Below are 8957 nucleotides of genomic sequence, written 5' to 3'. Positions count from 1 at the left end.
GAGAGAGCCAACAGACCGCAGCCGTTCTCCATCTCCCAGGCGCTCCCAAGGTTGGTGCTGCTGCAGTGCTGGCTGCCAGCAGCTGCCCAGGACCCCTCTGTGGTGTGTGCAGCCAGCAGCTCTGCATGGGGAGGGTGGGCATTTGGGGTATTAAGTGCTGCTGTGTTTCCGCAGGGTACCGTGCATCTTCCAGGCCCTCTCGGTCCTGCTCCCCATTGAGCCAGCCAGGGCTCAGAGAGTACCTTGATGCTCCCCTGTCACCTACGGCCAGCAAGAGCAACATGCAAAGCAAGGAGCAGGTGGATGAGGTAGGTTTTCCCCTGGTGCACAGTGGTGACTCAAATGTCATGGCCACCTGGATCTCCTGGTGCTGCTATGCCCTTGACCAGAAGGATTTCCTGCAGGACCTGCTGGTGGGAAGCAGCCAGGCACTGGAACTGGCCAGGCATGCAGAGAAGAGCCCAGAGAAGAGCCCAGCCACTGACCTCCAGGCAGCGGAGGAGCAGCCAGCAGCAGGATCACAGCAGGTATGTGTGCACACCTCTTTCGCAAGTGCATACTGAGATACTTTCACTCCAGGAGCTGCCCAGCTCAAGGGATCCCTTTGAGCTGAGTTAACACCTCGCTTCTCTTTACCTCTTCACCTCAGTATCTCCTGGACAGAATTGGAAGCAGGATGCTTTCCTGACTCTTTTGAGCTGCAAAGCCCTGTTTCCTTTGGGTTTTAGCACTCTGTCTGTCCTGTCTCGCAGCACTTTTCTCTGGGACAGATGACTATCCCTGCCTCACACTATTGCGTGCCTGCAGGTTGAGCCAGATTGTGGACAGGAAGCTGCAGACATCCAGCAGCCCTTTGTTTGGGATTTTGAGCCAATCTCATCAGCAGAGATAAGCTTCGCTGAGAGTGAGGAAAGTTTGGAGATGGTATGTGCTCATGTATCTATCTCCTCTTTCTGCCTACATGTCGTGCCATGAGGGGGGTGGGGTTTTGCAGTCCCTTCCATGAACCTCACTTTTCCATTTGCTCGGGGTATATCAAAGTGCCTGTCTGTGGACTCTGAAATGTAACTGTGGTGCTTTACACAGATAAATCTGGGCAGCCAAAGTGAGGATGGTGCAAGTGCTGAGTCGTATCCCTACAGTCCATTATCTCTGGAGCCCTCTGAGACTCTTAATGCTGACCTGATGATTTTGGAGGTACGTGCTGGGCTCTGCCTGCCCTCCCAGGGTTGGTGGCATCTGCCACATGTTGCTGGTGAAGCCAGTGCAGCAGCTGCCTGAGATGGGGTGGCTTTTAGCCTGTGGCTGCACTACTCTGCGTGGTTTCCTCCTGGGACAGAGTGCTTGAGGATCCCCTTCCTTTCCTGAAGGCAGAAGCATTAGCTTGCAATGTTGGCTCCTGCTGCTCTCACACAGCTTCTGCCTTCATCCCCTGGTTGCTTTCCCACTGCTTCTCTGTGGCCTTCACCAATCTGAAAACTCACAGATCCCACTGGAAGCTACTGTGGAGCCCAGCACGCAGCACAGCAAGGCCAGCTCCAACGTCTGCACTGAGGCAGCAGCATCACCCTGGAGTGTGTGCCCTACCAGGGATGAGACAGAGCTGGTATGTGCACAGCCCTGCCCTCTCCTGAGCACTGTGCAGGAATGGTGCCCTTGTGTCTCTGGGAAGTACCTGCAGGGAGGCTGAGGAACACTGGGGGAGGAGGAGCCTGGGGGGAGTTTCTCTCTGGCATTCCCAGTCACAGGATTATGTCCTGGGGTTAAAACCTTGCTTTGTTTGGGTGCGGAGCCCACATCAGCCCTGGTGCTGGATGTTCAGGAGAGGCTGGTATATTGGAGACAGTTTAGAGAAAGGCCAAAAAAATGACCTGGGGACTGAGAGCGTGCCAGAGCGTGAGCAAGTCCAGGAGTTGAGCTTTAATGAAGCAAACATTTAATTCATGCCTGGTGGGGAAAAGAAATCAGCCAGTGAGACCCTCAGGCCTTGAAGGCAAGGCTGCTGGGGCTGCAGTGGAAGAGGGAAGCAAGGGGCAGCAGCCAGCATGTGAGGGGAGGTTGGTGAGGTCCCAGCAGGTTCCCCCACAGGGTGACTGGTCCCCAGCTGGCAGCTCCGGTGTACTGCCAGCTCCACACCTGTTCCCTTGCCCAGACCTTCTCCCCTTCAAAGCATCCAGCTTTACCTCGCTTCTTCCACTGCCCAGGCTGCAGGCTGCCAGGACTTACCCCGCTTCTTTTGCTCCACACCTCCCTGCACCACTGCAGACCCACGCTCTGCCACCATCTTCACCAAGGAGAACATCGAGCAGGTGAGTCCCAGCAGAGAAGGGGGCATTTGGGACTGCTCATGGAGAGGAGAACTCTCAGGAGGTGGAAACCTAACATGGGCAAAAAGCAGTGCTGGGTGATGGGTGGTTCAGTGTAGGTGCTGCGGGAAGAGGCTGCCACCTATGGGACACCCTAAAGGAAAAAGAAAATTCCCAGGCAGGGGGTTTCATGCTGCTGGTGGGGATGATTTGGGGTGCCCCGTGCTGACCCCATTCTGCTCCCTGAAGCAGTTCCAGCTCTTCTCCCTGAATGTTGCCACGGTGACCGCGATGCTGATAAAGAAGGATCCCCCCTTGGAGGTGGCACTGACACAGGCGCTGAGAGCCAGTCAGCAGCAGTTCAGCAACCAGCTGGTCAAGGAGCTGGAAGACTTCATCCAGAAGTATGATGCAGCGCACCTCAGGCACTGAGCAGGAGCAGAGGGGCTGCACTGGCAGAGCCTGGGGCTGTAGGGATGTGGCCTCTCTTGGAGATGGGGGAGGGTGGGGGAAGGGGATCTTAGTTGGGATCTGCTGTGTGCAGGCAGGTAGCTGGGGACTGTGGGCAGGGGACAAGCCGTATGTAAGCCTGTATTTCCAGAGGCATAGGTGGTTTAATTGGAGGGTGAAGGGAGAGCACAGCAGCTGATGGAGAGGGGCCATTCTATCTCCTTATTCTATTCCTGATTTTCTTAAACATTGTTCTAAAACTTTGGGTTTGTTCTTGTTTACAAAAATAAACGAGTTAGTTATTGCAGCCCTGGTATAGCCTTTGCGCTGCTGTTGCTCTGTTCCTGGCCTGCTGAGGCCAGTGTGCACAGGGAGAGGTCTCACAGTCACACCCCTGCCCAGTCCTTCCCTGGGGCCCCTCAGCTCCCAACCAGCACACTTCTCCAGCAGCACGGTTAACACTGCTGCAAACCCAGACAGGAGAGAAACAGGCCAGGCACGGTCAGCTCTCCTGTATTCAGGTTTCAGCAGAGCTTTATTGGTGGAGCACTGTCTATCATGGCAGCAGAGCTGCCCTGCTGGTCACCCCCCTGCAGTGACGAGGCACGGACACACATGGGGCAGCATCAGCACTTGTCCTTCAAGATGTCCCTGCAGGTGAGAGATTCTCACCTGGCATCTGGATATGACCCTGGTGGCCAGATCACTCCTGTCCAATCTGGGCAGGAGTCCCTGCAGAAGGGGCCAGAGCAGTGCCTGCCCTTGTCCTAAGTCCTCGGCTGCTCTCCTCAGCACAGAGCTGCTCGCTGAGGCTTTGGGCTTGTCTGAGACAGCAGTCAGAGGCCACGCTCCAGTGCAGGCTGCCGCCATGCCGCCCGCGTCGCGGAATACTGACTTCTCCTCAGGATCGCAGCGTGGGGGCGAGGCAATTTCTGGAAACGTCTCGTCCTCTGCGCATGCGCAGTAACGGCCAACGACGTGCGGCCGCCTCGCGCGCGTCATTGCTGCGGTTACGGCAGCTGCGCTCCGCTCCTCGTAGTGCAAGCAGCTGCTTGCACGGCGCACCGAGCTCCGTGTCGTAGTGTCCCCGTCGCCTCTTTCCGTCCATCGGAGCGTCTCGATAGCCGCTTGCCACGCAGCTTTATCCTCGCTGCCTGCCCTCACCGGGGCGTCGGAGCTCTCCGTTCGCAGCCCGGCTTGCCGAGCTCCAGGGGCGGCCCCACCTCGGGGACAGCTCCGCATCAACCGGTGCGAATCCCACCCCAGTCCTTCTGCGCACTCGGCGTTCTTGCTCGCAGCCCGCTCATCCCGGCCCCGGCCCCGGCCCCGGCCCCGGCCCTCTGCCCCCGATGGATGACCGACGCCGTTCCCAGGCGCGCAACTGGCCCTGCAGGCACAGGCTGAGCTGCGCAGGGAGTCTGGGGAGCGCTGCGTGCTGTGAGGGACAGGGTCTGCACCGCCTTCCTTCGCTGTTGGTGGTGCTGCACTGTGCTTCAGGGGGCCCAAGTGCTCAGGGATCAGCTGAGCAGGGACAGCTGCTGATAACCCACACCTCTTTCTTTGCAGCTGAGTGCTCCAAAAGAGCTAAGGAGCTCTTCCCTGTAGAGACCAAGGCTAGAACAGCTCCTTGGCAAGATGTACTCGCAGTTATGCAGGAGTGAGCCCCAAACCTTTCCCAGGGAGGTAGGTGGGGCTGCAGTTGGGGCTGGGAGTGTGCATGGACACCCATTGCTCCCTCACTGGATGGATCAAGTTGTCACTTGTGGTGATTTGCTTTGTCAGACTGATCCCTGGCAGCCCAGGCCTTTCCCTGGCCCTGCTGACTTTCACCAGCATGATGAGAATGGGAGATGGGCCGCCCAGAACTATGGTGTGCTGCCACCTCCCTGGAACCACAGAGAGGACCAGCAAAGCCATGAGGTAATGCTTGTCAGGGACTCGTGAGGAGAGGTGGGCTGGGGAGGAACAGTGGTGTGATGAGGGTGGCTGACAGGGTCCTGTTTCTCTGACCTGTGCTGCTAGTGGAGGCAGATGAGGAAGGCTGCTGTTATGGATGCTCCGGATCACTGAGTGCCGAGCCTGCCTTGTATCCATGCACACACTGTGGCACATAGAGAAGGTCTCAGTGGGAAGAAAGAGCGCTTTCTCGCTCGCTTCTGGGTACATGCTGTGTTGCCTTTCTGTCTTTTGAGACAATAAGGGCTGGAGAGCACTGCCACCTGGAGCAGCCAATGTTTTTTGCACCCCAACTGTAGCAGTTCTTGCTTCTGCCTTATCCCCCTGCCCTTCTTTCCTCAGCCACTGGGGTTTGTCCTTTTAGAATCCTGTTCCACTGCTCCAAGAGCTGCAGTTTCAGTCTTTGCTGCTTGTTTTTTCTCATTTGCTTTTTTTTTTCTTTTTTGAGAGCAGCTCCTGGCAGGATGCTCAGGGTGCTTGCCTGCCCTGGCTGCCCCGGCAGCCTGCTTGTCCCCAGGTTGGTGGTGTCGGGTCAGAGCCAGCCCTGCTTGCCTTGGTGGTATCCTGTGCAATGAGCACTGAACCCACTGTGGGGAGAGGTCACCAGTGCATTCCCAGTCCTGGTATCTCTACAGAGTTCAGCCCCTGCAGAGAGCTGGGACTGTGTCTGACTCTGGGGCAGCGTGAGCAGCTTGTCTGTGAGCCGACACAATAGGAACAATAGTGGGGTGCTGCTGCCAGGCACTGTGACCTGTGCAGTGTGCCCCGGGCATTGGAAGCATCGCAGTGAGCAGGTGCAGATCTGGGATGGGTGGGGAGACACAGGAGCAGACGTGTGCAGTGTGAGGGAACAGCAGCAGCACTGCGGGGGACCTTGTCCCCTCCAGGGATGGGGAGAGGGTCTGCACCGCCTTTGCTGAGTGCTGCAGCACGCAGTGTGCTTCAGGGGGCCCAAGTGCTCGGGGCTCAGCAGAGCAAGGACAGCTGTGGGTGGCACCCCTGGGAAACTGAACCCAAAGAGATGGTAATGCCCGTCCTGCAGGATGTGCTCACCCATACCTCTTTCTTTGCAGCTGAATGAATACTCACTGAGGACCTCCTTCGTGCAGGGATCAGGGCTGGAACAATACTTTGGCGACCTGTCACACTTCTATGGGAGGGGGCTCCAAGCCTTTCCCTGGGAGGTAGGTGGGGCTGCAGTTAGGACTGGGAGCACAGGAGCTCTGTGGGACTTGTCTCTGGGGCAGTGGGTGTGGGTACCCTCTACTCCATCCCTTGGGATGCTGAGAAGCTGGGAGAGCACCTCTGTGGTACAGGAGGGAACTGGAAAGGCTGGGAGCTGTGTGTGACTTCAGATGGGAGGGTTTGGGGCTCCCCATCCCTGCCTGGCATGCTGGTGGTGGAGAGGGAGGCTGCAGCAGCGGGGAGGAGGATGCATCCTGCTTTCCTCTCCTTGTGTCCTCTCTGCAGCCCTATCCGAATCAGGCTGGGCTACCATGTTCCTATGCCCCTGGCCCCTGGGATGCCTACGGTGATGCTCTGTGGGAGCACGAGCGCTGGAGAGCCAGAGGAAGAAGGCATCCGGTAAGAGATCGGGGTGAGCAGCTGTGCAGTGTGGAGTGGGCAGAGCTGTTGGGGTTCTCCTCCAAATTTGGGTTGGCCAAAGGGTGGGAAGAGGAGAGCTGGGGAGAGCTCAGGAGGCAGGGGAACCCAGAGCAAATCCAGCATCCCCATGAAAGCCTGCAGGATGCATGGCTGCTCCGAATGAGCTGTTGTCACTTGTGGCGATTTGCTTTGTCAGACTGATCCCTGGCAGCCCAGGCCTTTCCCTGGCCCTGCTGACTTACACCAGCATGATGAGAATGGGAGATGGGCCGCCCAGAACTATGGTGTGCTGCCACCTCCCTGGAACCACAGAGAGGACCAGCAAAGCCATGAGGTAATGCTTGTCAGGGACTTGGACTCAGTGAGGAGAGGTGGGCTGGGGAGGTATAGGCAGAGAGCAAAAGGGGGCATGGGTGCTTTAGTGGCCTGTGATGAGGATGGCAAACAGTGCTGTTTCCCTGAGCTGTGTTGGCAGCAATGGCAGTGCTCCTCTGCCCTCATGCCAGCTGCTGTGTCTCCTTACTTGCTCACGATGTAAATCACTGCTACTCTCCCCAGAACCTTCGTGGCCCTGTCTCGAGATCGAGACGCTGCCGCTTCCTTCGCCCCATCAAGAGAGAGCCAACAGACCGCAGCCGTTCTCCATCTCCCAGGCGCTCCCAAGGTTGGTGCTGCTGCAGTGCTGGCTGCCAGCAGCTGCCCAGGACCCCTCTGTGGTGTGTGCAGCCAGCAGCTCTGCATGGGGAGGGTGGGCATTTGGGGTATTAAGTGCTGCTGTGTTTCCGCGTGGGGCAGCATCAGCACTTGTCCTTCAAGATGTCCCTGCAGGTGAGAGATTCTCACCTGGCATCTGGATATGACCCTGGTGGCCAGCAGGAACAGCACGCTGTGCTTTGCCAGCAGCTGCCGGTGAAAGATCCCAGTGTATTCTCTCCCCCCCTTCCCCCCCCAGCCTTGGGCTGTGTCCAAAAGGGGCTTAGAATGCATTGAGACCACAACAAGTGCTGGCAGGGTGGCAGTGCCATACAAGGCTCTCTCCCACCCCGGTGCATTTGGCATCCTGCTGCCCCCCTGCTTAAAAACCATGCAAAGTGCCACCTTGCCCTGCTGCCTCTGCAGCACTTGGAGATCCCTGCTTGCTGAGTGTCCCTGTGCTAGGACACGCTGCAGTGCTTGCTGCTGCCCCGCAGCTTCGCCATCCTCCCCCCACCCGCTCCAGGTGCTGGGGCTCCCTGACAAAGAAATTCTTCCCGGGCTTGGGGATGGGTTTCCCAAAGAAGAAACCCTCCTCTTCTGAGTCAGAGTCTGAGGATGAGGAGCAGGTGGGACACCAGGAGTCGTCTTCTTCCATGATATCTTGTGGATCAATGTTCTCCAGACATGTGCTAGGTCGGGCAGGGGACAGACCCTCTTGAAATTGTTGCTTTCCATCACCTGCCAGTGTTCGGGGGCCAGGACCTCCCAGAAGCCTGCTGGCACCCTCTGTGCTGGGCTGGGGGTCTGAGGGGTGGCTGGCTGGTGATCCCAGCATCCCTGTGCACACAGCATCCTTGCTCCTCTCCACAGCCGCTTCATGGTCCTCAGGGTTCCTGAATGCAGGATGTGTGGAAGCCTCATCCAGTAGCATCTCTGGAAAAAGATAAACAAGGAAGGGTGAGGAAAGAGGAACATGAGCCTGCCTTGCTGCAACTGCTTGTGCAGTAAGGGCAGTCCCAGGATGCAAAGAAGAACTGTCCCAACCAAACCTCAGCTGTGGGAGGTGGGCTGGGGGCCTGCAGCTGCTGCTACAGCACTGAGTTAAATGTCTATATCAGCTCTTTTTTTTTTTTTTTTTGGTGTGTGTGTACAGACCATGGATTGCTGCTCTTTGCTTTGCCTCTTATTGCTCACTGTTAACAGCATGAATGCTTCATTTTCTCATGGGATGTAACTCTGTGGAGCTAATCCAGCTGGGTTTTTTCTCAGCATCCTTGGGATGGTGAGATAAACAGAAAGTGTTTTGAAAGTGGACAGGAACTATTCATGAATAACATCCTCAGGGTTTTTGTGAATCTCCAGCAGTCTCTTTCTTCAACTGAATTGGCACTGATTCTGCCTTTTAACTGATGGAGAAAGAGGTACAAATTGGCTTTCTCCAGGGAATTCTTATTTACCTAAATGAGTTTTGGGGCTATCATATGCAATTGGTTAAATTATGATTTGATATTTCTCAACCATGTTAACAGCACAGAAACAGTAAAATGTTTTCAATATTAGAGTCTTACAGAGTCTGAGAGCCTTACAGAGTCTGACAGAGTCAGAGAGTCTTACAGAGTCAGATAGACTGAGAGTCAGAGAGTCTTACAGAGTCTTACAGTCAGAGAGTCTCATAGATTCTCATGGAGTGTCATGGAGTCTCATGGATTCTCCTAGAGTCATAGAGGCTTACAGTGTCATATAGGCTTAGTGTCATAGAGGCTTACAGTGTCTTACAGAGCCTTACAGTCAGAGAGTCTTACAGAGTCTTACAGAGTCAGTCTTACAGAGTCAGAGAGCTTTACAGAGTCTTACAGAATCTGAGAGTCTTATGGATTCACCTAGAGTCATAGTGTCTTACAGTGTCGTGGAGGCTTACAGTGTCTTACGGAGTCACAGAGTCTT

This window comes from Cyrtonyx montezumae, unplaced genomic scaffold, assembly GCF_038088225.1.
Source record: "Cyrtonyx montezumae isolate F1298 unplaced genomic scaffold, pur_monq_1.0 scaffold_26, whole genome shotgun sequence".
Lineage (NCBI taxonomy): Eukaryota > Metazoa > Chordata > Aves > Galliformes > Odontophoridae > Cyrtonyx > Cyrtonyx montezumae.
This window is presented reverse-complemented; position numbering follows the sequence as displayed.